Here is a 15,276-nt window from a genome sequence, read left to right as displayed (position 1 = left end):
AGGTACATGCACTCTGCCACGGAAGATGTTCATTTAGTTGGGCTGTCCGGGGTGTGCGTGTCGTTGTCTGGTGGTTGTGTTCCAAACTTTTTACTCCAGAATGATAACTCCGCCCTCTTCACGAGCTGCAGCAACTGTCGAAAATTAGGAGAAAAACATTGACATAATTAATGTTCGTCAATGGATGTCTGGCATACACAAAGTACACATGAGAAATCATGCATCATGTTTCATCCATCAACGGACACACACATACAGATGTATGTGCCCTGCCAAACTGCATTGCAAATGTTGCATGTGTATAGTGTGAAGGCTCAATCACAGTCATGACCCATGCACATGTGAAAAAAGCACATTGCACAGTGCCCAACAACACATCACCTAAAACAGGCAACACCACCATAGCAATGACCAACCAACACAAGAACGACATGCAGCCATGGTCATGGGGACAGCATCAGGGCACCAACCCACACATACACTGTCACCAATGTCCACATGCAACAGCATCACCTGCAAGCCAGCAAAATGTACCACCACACATATCTGTGAAAAACTGAACATGTCATTTGGCCAACCATACAAATGTTGTATGTACACACATACACTTGTTCGAGAAATCTAGTGGAATGATAGGTCACAACCCTGGCCCAGATGTGTAAATACATGAACCTCATACATGCAGGCATCAAAGCACATGTGTCACAATCATCAGATGTGCCTGCATGGATGCACCGTCAATTGTGCCACACATAGACTCAGACATCATGCACATCACTCACATGCCAACAACATGCCCACAACATAGCATGTCAACAAGCCATGAATGCACAATCCGCCAATCCTCACGCAAATGCCAGTATTCAATGTCTAATGCCACAAATGTCTTGCACTGGCATGAGCCAGAAATCAGCTGCATCTCACAACACGCACAAGCCACAAACAGGATGTGGTATCTGCAAATATGCACACCACACATACGCCCTAGAGCATTGTCCCTCATAAATACTCACCAGCAGCATCCAGATGACTTTTCCAGGCCAAGATCCGGGAGTGGAGGTCCGGATAGAACCTCTTAAGTACCCGCAGATGTATCACTGTACAGAGTTTCGGTCTGCAACTTGGGGGATCCTCAGCTGGCCCTGCAAGACTACCTCCTGCGAAATTCCGACATCTTAGAATCAAGAGGACCCCAGATAGAAGGGAAAGTTCTGGCCACGGATGCTGAGTCTTTTTGTGTCGCCGTGTGCGGTTACCACCATCTGAAAATTGCTTACCTAACCCAAGTCCAGTCCTGAGAGGGGTGCTGCATCCAGTTTTACTGCATTCTTCTACTGAAATTCTATATAACAGTAAAAGACACCAACTGGAGATCAGCTCGAACCTGCAACCCCTGGGAATGAAGGACTGCGGCTTTCAGCAGGGAAAGCAACATCGGACACTCTTCCTTTTTTCTGCCAAGTCTGGGGAAGAATTGGAGTACAGGGGGCTACAGAGTTTCTAACCTATCCCTATACTCCCATTATAAGGCTTATAATAAAGCTTATTTCTAACACTTATGGCTTTGTCATTGCTTGCTTGTACAAGACATCTGATTGTTGGGGCTACTTTTGGGCATTAGTCTAACTTGAATCATAACCCTACGAACCCTTCACTGGACCCCAGAGACGCTACCTGCATTTTTTCATGCATCCTCATTTCTGTGGACCTGTAACCTGAACTATTGGGCACAAGGCCCCAGGCAATTTAGGGCTGGGCAATATTATGTAGGGATAATCTCTGTGGACCCTTTTGTGCATAATACTTGTCTAACCTTTCCTTTGTAGGAGTTTCTTATTTGTGGTATACCAAGTGAATGTGTACATGTGTTTAGTCTGATAGTGTTTTGTGATACATCTACCTGTTTGTAGTAATTTTTCTAAGTGTGTTTTGGCCATGATTAAATAACTGTATTTTTATACATCCTGTCTAAGTGTAATCTGTTATTCCCATTGTGTGACCTCATTGTGGACCCTTTACAAGCTCACCCCCTCTGAAGAACCTAGCCCTGACAACATGTCACTGCTACCTAAACCGGTTCGGATACAGCTTCCCAGAGTTATTCCTGTCACAATATAGGTTGGCCTTCTATACATATGTCCACCAGGCCAGAGTATAGAAAATCAGTCCTAGCAGTCATCCCAGATAATTTGCCTTTCGTTGGAGCCCAGCTACATAGCTGGGTTGAAGAGGGCATCATAGGCATCCAGGACCCGATCCACCAGGACGCCAAGTTAGTTGTTGGTGAAGTTGGCAGCCCTCTTCCTCAACATGGGGGTGCTGCCCTCACTAGATGATGTGGATCTGGCAGACATCACACTCCCGAGGCAGGTTTGGGCTTCTTGGGTCCTGGGTAGAAAGTGGGGTAGCTGGCCCACCAAGACAGTGCAGGTTGCAGGCAGGCGCTCACTCTCAGGCAGGCAGCAGAACTGTAGGAGTGATGGAGGCAAAGCAGGGCCAGAGGAGGAAAATGCAGGAGCAGGAAGGAAGGAGGAACAGTGGTGTGCTTCTTGCATCCTCAGCAGCCAATAGCAGAGTAAAGGCCATTAATGCGTAAATTACGTCATGCGTGCGTTTATGCTGCGCACCTATACGGCACACCTACGCTGCTCATAGCAATGACGGAATGATATTAATTGCGCGACACGTATGCCTAGTTTTTGTGCAAGAAGATTACGATCCTGATGAGTTACGTATACATATTTGAGTAATACGTATACATATTTGAGTAAGTGCTACAAAATCCTTTCCTTCAGGTACCCCGTACCCATTTTTCTTTGGGGGATTGCCTTTGCGCATGCTTGCATGTTTTTGTGAACTATTTTGAGGCATATGATTTGTCACATAGACAATTCTTGTGTCTCTGGATGCCTCTGTGTATCGCGTACCACTTATTTTGACTTAACAGAAGTTTTCTGGCATCGCGTATGCAATTTGTGTGTTTGGGGGTGCCACTGAGTGTCGGTACTGCTTCTTCATTTTCTGTAATCTTTCTACGTATCGTGAACACAATTTCTCTTTTCCAGCGTGCCACTGTGTAACACATACCATATTTCTTGTCATTTTGGGGTACATTTCAGCCTTGCTGGACCACACATTTACGTTGCACATCACGTAGACTTCTTTCCTTACCCATTTTGCCCAGGACAATAACTTGGTCTGCAATTCCATTCATCCCTTACACCTGTGACATGAGTTGAAAGACCCCAAGAGGGAAAGGGGGCAGACAGGGTCGGGATGTGGTGATGAGACACATGCCCCAGCACCTGGGGGTCCGGGACATGATGTGGAGACATCTGCCCCAGCCCCAGGAGGACATGGCATGCCCCAGTCCACAGGTTGCCTGATGCCTGGACGCCAGCGTGGTCCCAGCCAGACATGGCCAGCACCAACACCCTGTGCCACTCTTGGCAGAAAAGGACACCCTGCACAGACAGCAGGAAGAGCCTCAACCCCAACACAGATCGAATGAACACAAGCTATGTATAAGAACCAACAATCCACACTCATCGGTAGCACAAACATGGGCATACCATTGCAGAATTGAATTGAATTGATTGTTTTTTTGTATAGCACCAATGTGTTTCAAAGTGCTTCAAGGAGGGAGGGAACATGGGAGAAATAACAATTACATTCTTACAAGTCCTTGAAACTATTCAGAATGTGACAAATAACTATCTTAATCAGCCTGGAGATAGTGCAAGTGCAAGGAACAAATAAGGGAGGCAGGGGGTAAATGAAACAAAAACAGGGGGTTACATTAATATGCCTGACGACAATTGACATAGTGCCAGAAAATTAAACAAGAGGAGGGGGGATGAGGAGTGAGGGAGAAGGAGAAGAACAACACAAGCAGGTAGCATACTAGGTTTGATGATGATTCGGAGTAGCGCTGAAGGGGGAAGTTGGAGGAGAAACAAGGAGGAAAGGAGGGAGAGACAAACAAGCTGCTATCACAAGGTCATGTGACGAATGATAGAGTAAGTGGTAATGGACAGTACTAGGGGGGAGAAGAGGAGAGTGGATGGGAAAGAACAGGTAACTACAATTACTATGCCTCATGGCAATTGGGGTAGTGCCAGAATATAACAAGAGGAGGGGAGGGGTGAGGAGGAGGAAGAGAGGGCAGAAAGATGAGAAAGACAGGCGGCTACAATTACTAAGCATGACGGCAATTGAGATAGTGCTGACCTTTAACAGGAGGAGGGGAGGGAGGGGCGGGGAGGAGGAGAGGGCAGGAGAATGAGAAAGACAAGCGGCTACAATTACTATGTCTGGCATAAATTGAGGTAGTGCTGGACTTTAACATGATGAGGGGAGAGGTGGAGAGGAGGAGAGGGCAGGAGGAAGAGAAAGACAGGTGGCTACAATTACTATACCTGGTGGCAATTGAGGTAGTGCCTGAATTTAACAAGAGGATGGGAGGGGTGGGGTGAGGAGAGGGCAGGAGGATGAGAAAGACAGGCAGCTACAATTACTATACCTGGTGGCAATTGAGATAGTGCCGGGATTGAACAAGAGGAGGGGAGGAAGGATAAAAGGGTGAGAGGGAGGAGGGGGCACACAAAACATCATTTGGGGTAGAGGGCACAGAAACCATCACAGCGGGAAGGGGGGGCACACAACCTCAAAGGGGGGCAGGGGGTAACACCCACCATCAGCCGGTCAAGTGGCACAGCGAGTAGAGCGCTCACTTTGACATCGTGCAGAGCCTGCTAATGCAGGTTAGAATCCCGGCAGGGCCAAACTCAGCCTTTCATTCTTCCGAGGTCAATAAATGCGCACCACACACCGTGGGTAATAATAAGCAGCGCTCAGATACCTGAGGGTTTGTAGCGCTATATAAATGCAAAATTATTATTATTTATTATTATCACAGGTGGCAGTGGGGCCACACACACAATCACAGGGTGCAGGGGGGCCCACACAACATCAAAGGGAGGCAGGGGGGCCCACACACCATCATGGAGGGCAGGGGGCACACACAATCTTCAAGGGGGGCAGGGGGCACACACAACATCAAAGGGGGACATGGGGGGCACACACACCATCACAGGGGGCACACACACCATCATGGGGTGTAGGGAGGGCACACACAACTTCAAGGGGTGCAGGGAGCACACACACCATCACGGGGCAGGGGGGGCCTACACAACTTCAAAGGGGGCAGGGGGGTACACACACCATACAAGGGGCACGGGGGCACACACCATACAGGGGGCCGGATGGGCACACACATCATCAAGGGGGAGGCAGGGGGGCACACACACCATCACAGGGGGCAGGTGGGGCTCACACTCCATCACTGGGCGCAGGGGGGCACACACAGCATCACAGGGGACAGGGGGGCACACACACCATCACAGGGGGCAGTGAGGGGCACACACACCATCACAGGGGGCAGGTGGGCACAGACACCATCACAGGGGATAGATGAAAAACAGGTCCTGGAGGTTCTGGATGCAAAGGAATTTTGTGGCCATATCGCAAGGAGGAGAGTGCAAAGAGAAGCATTCAGGGTTCATAGATTGGAATACTTAGTGCCAAATGGCATGAATGAAGAGCTCAAGCTACATTGCTTTTTGTGAATCAGTTTTGTATATCCAATACATTGCATTCTTTCCATAACAATTACAATATTGTTTACAACTCTATCTCTTCATTTCATAATGTAAACCTTGGGATAATCCTACGATTAAGTAACATTCCAAGTGCTACACTGTGATATTAGGGATTCATGGTTGATCAGCATGCAACTGATTATTATTTAAAAAATTTGCACTGGATGGTTGATCTAATAGTTGGTGCGATCACCGTGTATAACTTCTTTACATTGTCCAATCTGCTCTCCGTCCCTGCACTTCACAGTCCTTGACTAGAAGGCCCACTTTCAGCTGTACCTACTCAGCAGCTTTTACCCTTTCCAGACCTCCCTGCAGGTCCTCATTGTCTCCAGTTCCCTGTCCCAGAACTAATTAGTTTGTCATGTTATGACCTTGGTGTTGTCTGTGGATATAAATGGCTGGCTGTTGCCATGTGATGTCATTCAACATTCCAATGTCACACGTGCATATGTGTGGCAAATTGACAGTTTCATGCCCCTCATTGTGCGTTTACCCCACTGTTGAATGTCAATGTGTTCACTGGCGCCATGGACATGATGGGTTGGGGAAGGGGGTGACTTGTCAGCAAAAGCCACGCATCTGTTGCTTACTTAATGTGTGTGAATGAACAGTGTCTGATGGGTGCGTGTCCTGCCATTTGTTGTTAGAGTGCACCTTGAAGCATATGTGCATTGTTGTTCTTTGTACATGGATCAATATGTTTCTCGCTGTACATGTGCAGGCGAGGATGCGCCAGATGCAGATGCAGAGGAGGAGGAAGAGTAAGAGTTAATGGTAGGTCAGACCACCAGTGGGGGGTATGATGCGGTAGGCCGTGAGAACCCACTGGTAATCCAGACCCTCCTGACTCATGCTGTAAACTCTTCGCACTCTTCTGGCTCAGATGGCTTTGATGCTGAACCTGATATGCATGCCTCAAAGAGGGCAAAGGTGAGTGGCCCAATGGGCGGATCAGATAGGGCCTGTGAGTCATACAGCAGGGCAGCTGGCTTTACAAGGCCAGTCAGTTGTTGTTCCCTGTCTGCGGTGATTACAGCTGCAAGGCCACCCTTCCATGATTTGGCTTCAGGTCCTGGCGCTGATATCCAAAGGAGGGCTGCAGACCTGCAGCCAACGACGGGGGCACCACAGCAACATGCATGGTCTCTTCCTGCCTGCCGTGGGCCCTGCACACGTGGAGGAAGTATGCAGGCTGGGGAGACAGAGTGGGAGCAGCAGATGTGGTGTGCTGCCCTCCATCATGGGAATGTGTTGGACAAGATATCTGAGGGGATAGATAAGATATAGAGCAACAGCTGCAGGTCATGCAGTCCTCCTGCCACTCATGTCAATACTCGATTCACATCTACTCTCCCCACTTCCTACTCCTCCCACTCACACTTCTAGTTCCACTCTTGACTTGATTTTTACTTTGTCATTCACTGTCTCTTCTATATCTGCTTTACCTGTCTATTTATCTGAACATTCCCTATGTTCTGCTTCTCTGCTCCCACTTACTCTTCCTAATATCCCTAGCTCTTCCTCACCCAATACATTCTTTAGGCGTGACTTATGCAATTTTAATTCCTCACTTTTCTATACTTCTATAAACTCTCGTCCATCTCTCACATACATTTCTATTCTCTCAGTGGACAAAGCAACGTCCACTCTCTTCTCATCCCTTGCTTCTAGTCTTGATCAACTCTACCCACTTTCTTCTTTTCAGCGTACCCGCATCACCTTGAAAGGCTCTGTTCGCCCGCTAATCACGCTACCTATTTTTCCTATCATGCTCTCTATGATAACTATATTAACTCGGCTAAATGCACCTATTTCTCTGATCTTCTCCACGGTCAATCTACTCACCCTCAGCATCTTTTTAAAACTCTAACCCGGCTTCTCTCTCCTCCTATCCCTGATCCTTCTATTAATTCATCCTTATCAGCATCTGATTTTGCACATTTATTGTCTTCTAAAGTTCATTCCTTACGTCTGGACATTCTATCGTCACCCTCTTATAACTCTTCTTCTTTATCTTTCCCTACTCCTTCTAATACTGTTTCTAACTTCACTTCTTTTTCTGACTCTGAGGTGGCTTTTCTCCCGGCCAAAGTTCACCCCACTGCTGCCCCCACTGACTCCATTACTTCTTTACTCATTCCTAAAGGTTGTTCACTTTTGGCACCCTTTCATGCCACCTTTTTTAATATCTGTCTCCCTCTGCTTTCAAACATGCCATTATTATTCCTATTCTAAAAAAACCTCCAGCTAACCCCCTTCTTGTTTCAAACTTTCATCCTATATCTCTCTTACCTTTTTTTATCTAAGCTTCTTGAGCATCTCGTTTATGCACAAATTTCAACATTCGTGTCTTTCTCTTTGCCCCCCTACTCAGTCTATCTTTCCTCCCTGTCACATCACTGAAACAGCCCTGGCTTGCGTGGTTAACTCTCTTCTAACTGCTCGTTATTCTAAACACTCTTCTGTACTCATTATTCTTGACTTATCTGCTGCCTTTGACACCATGGACCACTCTTTGCTTCTGGATTCTCTCTCCTCCTTTGGCCTTCGTGGTTCTGTTCTATCATGGTTTTCATCTTACTTATCCAACCATACTTTTGGTGTCTCTTGGGGTGGTAACACTTCTCCATCCTTTCCCCTTGATTACAGTGTTCCTCAAGGGTCAGTCATTCCTGCTTTTCTATTTTCTTTATATACTTCTTTTCTTGCCCTTATGATTTCTTCTTTTGGACTATCACAAAATGTCTATGCTGATGATACTCAGCTCTTTCTATCCTTTTCATTTTTATGCCTGATATTTTTCATACTCTCTCAACTTGCCTTTCTGTCATTGAATCCTGGATGACCTCCCATTTCCTTACTTTAAATGCCAGAAAGACTGAAGTCTTATTATTTCCCGCTAACACTCTCTTGCCACAGTCTCCTCCCTCTTCTATTTCTTTCCCTTCTTCCAGTCTATCTATCTCTCCCACTGCCCGTAATATTGGTCTTTACTTCAATTCTTCCTTTGCCCATCATATCTCCCTTACATCTTGCGCCTGTCGATTTCATCTCTATAATATTCGTAGAGTCTGCTCTTTTCTCACTTTTCACACCACAAAACTCCTTATTTCTTTGTACATTTTTTCTCTACTATTCTATTGTTATGTTATGTTCTTTGGTCTTCCCCGTTCAACTCTCGCTCTTCTTAAATCAATCTACCATTCTTCTATTTGTTCACTCTGCCTTTTCTTTTACCGGGACTCGATTTCTTCTTCTCCTGCCTCACTTGGCTAGTTGTAATTTTATTATCTGTCTTTCTTTGCCTAGTTTTTAAATCTCTTTATGGACTTGCCCCTGACTATCTTGCATCTCTCCTTTCATTTTATTCTCCTTCTCGTTCTCTCCATTCTTCTGGTCTTTTCAAACAGAATGTTCCCCTTCCTCCCTGTGCTTAATCCTGTTTTCATTCTTTTCAGCTTCTTGCTGCTCTTCATTGGAATATGCTCCCTCTGTCTCTTCGTTCCATTACTTCTTACTCTTTGTTTTGTTCCTCTCTAGAAATTCACCTGCTTCAGTCCTCTGATTGATTGTTACTGGTAATCTCTGAATGCTGATTTGCACTGCTGATTTAATGTACCGTTGACTTTCTTATGTAAAGCACTTTGGACAAAGGTGCTGTATAAAGCACAATAAAAATACAAAATACAAAAAATACTCCCACAGACTGCACATGGAGGCCAACATTAAGGCCAATGGGCTGATCTTCAGTCAAACAGTTCAGCCCTGAGGCGTGGCATGTTTGCCATGAGGACTGCTATTGATGAAGAACTCTCAGCCACTAGGACACTGATCCATGAAGAGATGGATGCCTTCAAACAGACACTCTACGAGCAACTGAATGCATCACGGGTGAGCGCTCATACAGACTCTGCAGCCATCCATGAGGAAATGCATGGCGACCTCACCAACTTCATAGTGCAGGTGCATTCTACCATCTCATGGCTAGCTGTGGCCAGTGAACACCAGGCCTTGGCACTGCGTGGTGTGACTCCAACACCATGTCCTTCTGCAGATCCACCACAGGATGGGGGTCCCAGCACATACCAGCCTCCTGGTCCACCAGTGCCGTGAGGTCCATGAGCCCATGGAGGGGATTTATTTTCTTTCATCCATAATAGACATTTAATTTATGTTTCTGTCAATGGCCAGAGTTTATTTATTTTTTGGTTTCCCTTGATTCGGCATGGACACTTTTATATTGTTTTTTCTAATTCCCTGACCCAGATGTTTGGCATGTGTTTTTGTTTTGCCTTTCCAATGTCCATTTATTTAATTTTTTTTGGTTTTCATGAGATGTGCAGTTGCACTCTCAAGGGCAAGATGAATTCAGTTGTGGACAAGCAGCCATGCACAGTGATGTCAACTGCCATGGTTGCATCGTGGTCAACAGGAGGGAATGCGCAGGTAAGATTGGGTTGAGTGAATGTTAACGCATGTGTGCCGTATGCATGATTGTAAAATCCGGCTGTTGTAATGTTTGCAGTGCTACAGAATCATGCAGTGAGTGCACTCCATTGGAGGTCCACCATGCTCACTTCCACATCCCTAGTCCCCATGCCCTCTGCCAGGCACTAACCCTTCTCTCAAGCATTTGAAGGCATAGTTCCTGGTGCAGGTGATGAGGGAATAACATCATGACAGCTCAGGCAGCAGGTAAGAATGTGCACTGTCTCACATGTTGTGTCAGTGTTATTGGTCACTATGGTATTTGCATGCAGTACACATCTTGACCTACTGGTGGGTTAACTTTGTGTCTTGGGGAATGTCTGGGCAGAAGTGTGTCTGTAAACATGCATGTGTGTGTATCTGCAGTTACACTTGTATGTGTGTGCATTGTTTGTGTGAATACAATTAGATAAGTGACACCATAATTGGAAGGAAATGGACAGCACTATACCCACTTTACCAATTGCAGTGTTTCATTCAGTCTGAATGTACGTATTGATTGATGGCATGCATTCACCGTGCATCTGCATTACCAACCGTGATGATTTGGATGTGTACGATTTGGCTGTGTCACAATTGCTCTTGGCCAAATTGCCTGTGGTCAATTCGGCCACAAACCCAATTTTGCTGTGGCCAAATCCGGCCAAACTGAAAAGCCCCACCCACCCCCACAGACTCCCCCACCCATCCCCTACTTACCTTTTTGGCATCCTCTCCTCTTATGACCCTGCAGCGTCAGATCCATCACGCCGACGCCACAGGGTATGCCCCAAACCCCAAAGGCCTCAATCCCAGCTCCCCATGTTTGCTAGTGATTACCCAAATTGATTGTTTCCAAATGATTGAATGGTACTGGCTGAATTAGGTCAGATTTACGATACGGGCAATTGGAAACAATCAATTTGGGTACTACCGATGATGTATCCTTACTGCCACCTTTCCCCTCCTTCTGTCACCATGTTTTCTACCATGCCCTTCAGTTGTAGTCCTTGTGCACACTTCTGTTTGGTATGTGCCACTTCACAATCCACTCCCTTCTACAATTACATGACATGCCCAGACATGCCACTGTTCAACATGTGCCGCACACATTGATTCTCATGTTTCATCATTCTCTACTGCAGCGCTTCAAGACGTGAATAATCATTCTGGCCTTTTCTGTGCATTGACTCCACAGGACATGTTTGTCACACTTGATAAATGTCAGGTTGGACAAATATGCGCCTGTGTTCCCGTGACTGACTGCTTCTGTGTTACACAATGATAAGACTTTTGTGGTTGTAGGTCAAAGGATTGAAAATAAAGAATTGACTGGTAAAAGGATTCAAAAGGATCGAATACAAAAGGGTCGAATTTTTTAAAACATTTTTTAATTTTTTTTTGGGCCCCCTAACCCCCTTTTTTGTGGTAAAAACCTTTTTTTTCCAAAATGGAAACCAAAAAAAATATATATTTAAAAAAAAAAAATTCGACCCTTTTGTATTCGATTCTTTTGAGTCGATCCTTTGACTTTCAATCCTTTGGCATTCGATCCTTTAACTGGACACCGACTTTTGTTACAGTGTTTGATTATGTTGGTTATCTGCACCAGGGTGTGTTCCATGTTCTTTGGTTTTGATTCCTTCTACATGTCAAATGCGACTGTCAGTGAGTGAACATTGTGTGCCCACATTGGGGACCCATGAATATGTAAGATTGTCCACCCCCACTGCTTGTCTTCATCTGTTCTCCCCATGTGAGTTGAAAGTGCACCCTGGAATCCACTCACACTTCCTGAGACAGTATCAATCAGGGTGTGTGGTGTGTTGGGGGGTGGGGGGGTGAGGGAACAGCTGCATGTTGTCCCGAAGTCCATTTGCACTTTTGCAGTACCATGATGTATGTTGGTTGGTGTAGGATCTGGGTATATGGTTGGAGTGCTTCTTTGCAAGGGTGTAGCGTACATGGTTCTTTTCATGGTGTGCATGCCATGGTGGGTGTTGTCTGTGTTTTTTCTGATTTAGAGCTGATGAATGACCTTTCACATTTGCCCCTTTTTTTCAATGGTCACCCACTTTTGTCCTTCATGTACCACTTCATGTGATTCTTGTCCATCTATGTTCCTTCCAGGCTCTCCGACCAGGATGCTATTTAAATAGGTGTTCATGTCTCCATCTTCTTCCCTACGGTGGATTGTCTATGCCCTCACACACTGTGATGCCAGACATGTCCGTCCTCATCTCTGCTCCAGACAGTATCCTCCTTGCAATGTTTTTCCTGTCCCTCTCTCTCGCTCTTGCTCTCTCCTACTCCACTCCACTACTCGCCAATCATCACTCTGTGTCCTGTCTCCCTCTTGCACTCTGTGATCCTTGTACACTGAGTGGTGCATGCATACTTTCAGGTTTCCTGCATGAGTTGTCATGGATGGCCAGTATCTTGAAGTTGTTGCAATGCATGTCTTAGTGATTTGGCAATGTATTTGCAGGTGGGATGCAGTGTATGCAAGCCAAGTGGATAACATGTGCAGGTAAGTGAAGGGCACTCAGGGTGTGACTTGTGTTGTGTTTTGTGGCATGGATCTTGCACTGTGTAGGGTCACTATTATTTTACTTGTTTTGGGGTTAACTGGTACATCTTTGAGGGTGCATGTGACACATGGTGTTGTTAGGCTGGTACAGAAGATTGTATCATGGAATGATGGATGCAGGACTTGTGAAGGCAGTAACATCTCTATGCATGCACAGGAAATAGCATGAGTGTTTGGTGGTTCCAAGACCAACAGAGGGTTGAGTTTGTTGGACTGCATGGTCCTGATGATGCAGGCTCACATAGAATGTGGTGAGATGTGCATTTATCTTGCAGTGCACTGTTTATTTCTGTTTTAGCATGACTGCTTTGATGTGACTGTGTATTGTGAGCATAGTGGTTGTCAGAGAATGGTTTGGCCACTGAACCTGTTTAGTGTTGTGTAACACACATTGTGGGTCCAGGGTTGTCCTTGCATGAGTTTGTTAGCATCAAAAATGTTGTATGCCTTCCTACTTGTGCTCTCATGTGTGTGGTTTGGTGTCTACATGCAGTTCAGTTGTTGTACATGTGACAGCGTTCTGGGACTTGGTTCCTTGTGCTGCATGCTTTTGGGTGTACTACATGGACACTGTTGTGTCAAGTTTATATGCCTTTGTTGTTCAGTTGTGTACTGCCACGCAAATTAGGTGCATGTGTCATAGGCTGTTTTCAGGTGTGATTGCACCATTTGACGCTCCTGTGAATGTGGCCCTTGGGGTGTGTCAAACACTTTTACTCACTTACAATTTGGGTCTTATTCTGTTTTTTTTTTATATGGGTGCAATGTATCCCTATTCCCAGTATGTATGTCACATCTTCAATGTTGCACCCCTACTTTCCCACTCACAGCAACATGGATATGTTTGTTCTTGTAGTGCACATGGTCACAGAGGTCTTGATTCCAATTTTGGTTTGCTTCTAGGGATTGGTGTAATTGTTGATTTTGTTGTCCATGAATGGCTAGGTGCTAAGATTTGATTGTTGCCTAGTTCATGCATTTTTCTTTAGGATCATATTTGTACTTGTTCGTATATTTTTGCCATTTGTACAGTTTTTGAGCATCCAGAATGATTTCACTACTTACTTCTCAAAGTGGTAGTGGTATACTCCCACTTAAAAGTCTTTTTGGAGCCTCTGCTTGTGCATGTTGTTTTATGTTTAATGGACACACACAATTTTGCACTCCCAGTGGCACATTCTCAGGGCGTTCGTGTGGGCACGGAGGATAGGCCACAATTCATCATTGAATGGCACCTGTGAGGTGGTGTCACTGTATGTACTCCACAGGGGTTGGTATTTATGTGAAGTATGATTGCACCAGCTGTGTGCGTGCAGCCTCTCCATGTGCCCCTTGGCCAGCCATGGGCAAAGGTGGTGCTCGTGGGTGCGATCCGTGTCCCACCTGCATGTCCACTGGTACACCACACTGTTTGGCAATATTGTGCAGGACACATGCAGCCACAATTATTCTACAGAACAATGGTGATGCATATATCAACACCCCACCAGAGTGGTCAAGTTAGCGGGACCGTGACTTTAGCACTTTGAAAGTGCACTCCACTATGCCCCAAGTGGCTACATGTGCAGTATTGTACCTCACCTCAGTTGGTGTTGTGGGGTTCCTGATGGGTGAGCTCATGAAGGTTGTCAGCGGGTACTGTCCCACTGCCAATGTGTACATGTTGTCATTGTGATTTATTGGCAGGGTCTATTGTTCAGTGTGTGACATGCAGGCATCTGCATGAGCATTCATACTCAACAATGTGCCATGTGTTGTCATGTCTTTAAGATACCAGGGACCGGTGCAGTGGTGATATGCAGAAGATGTAGCTTCAAGGCTGAGCACTAATGTATATGCATACATGAGGCAAACAAGGACAAATCTACATTACCATAAATGTAGTCAAACAGTTTCAACAATATTCTAAAGTTAAACAAATACATACCAAATTGGATGATAAGGCATGTAGAGAAATGCGGCGGGGCGGGGGGAGAAAAAGACTAATATAGAGATTTACTGCCATGGTGAGTCAAAAAAAAACAAGGTAAGTATGGAGTACAAGGCACCTTAATATGCAGACCTTTGTTGCTCTGAATATAACAGAGTGGTTAATTAGCATATTCACGGATCAAAAAAGGTGTGCGATTAGAGCACATCTAAGGAAATTACCTTCAGATGCAGTGCGTGGTCCTGGAAGGCTGTGGTGGTAAGATATGTAAAAGATCCAAGCAAGTACATAAGAAAAAGTGTATGTATGCCGCATTGACTGAACCGGCAGTGGGGGGCATGTTACTGACATTCAATAGTGGGCGTGTAGCTCACAGTGGTGGCATGCATGTCACAACAGTGGTAATTTTAGACTCAGAAATGGCAATGACAGTGAGCAGCAGAATGGAGAAATGCCTAAATTTGAGGTTCAACAGTGAATCGAGAAATATCTAAATTTGGCATACTAGAGCAGTGGCAGACGACACCTAATTTAGAGCCTCACCAGTGAACACAAGAATGCCTACATTTGAGGCACTGCAGCAAATGGAGAAACACCTACATTTGAGACACTTGAGCTGAGATTTA

The sequence above is a fragment of the Ambystoma mexicanum genome, chromosome 4p (assembly GCF_040938575.1).
Source record: "Ambystoma mexicanum isolate Mex_15411 chromosome 4p, UKY_AmexF1_1, whole genome shotgun sequence".
Lineage (NCBI taxonomy): Eukaryota > Metazoa > Chordata > Amphibia > Caudata > Ambystomatidae > Ambystoma > Ambystoma mexicanum.
The sequence above is the reverse complement of the archived record's forward strand: the minus strand, read 5'-3'. Positions refer to the sequence as shown.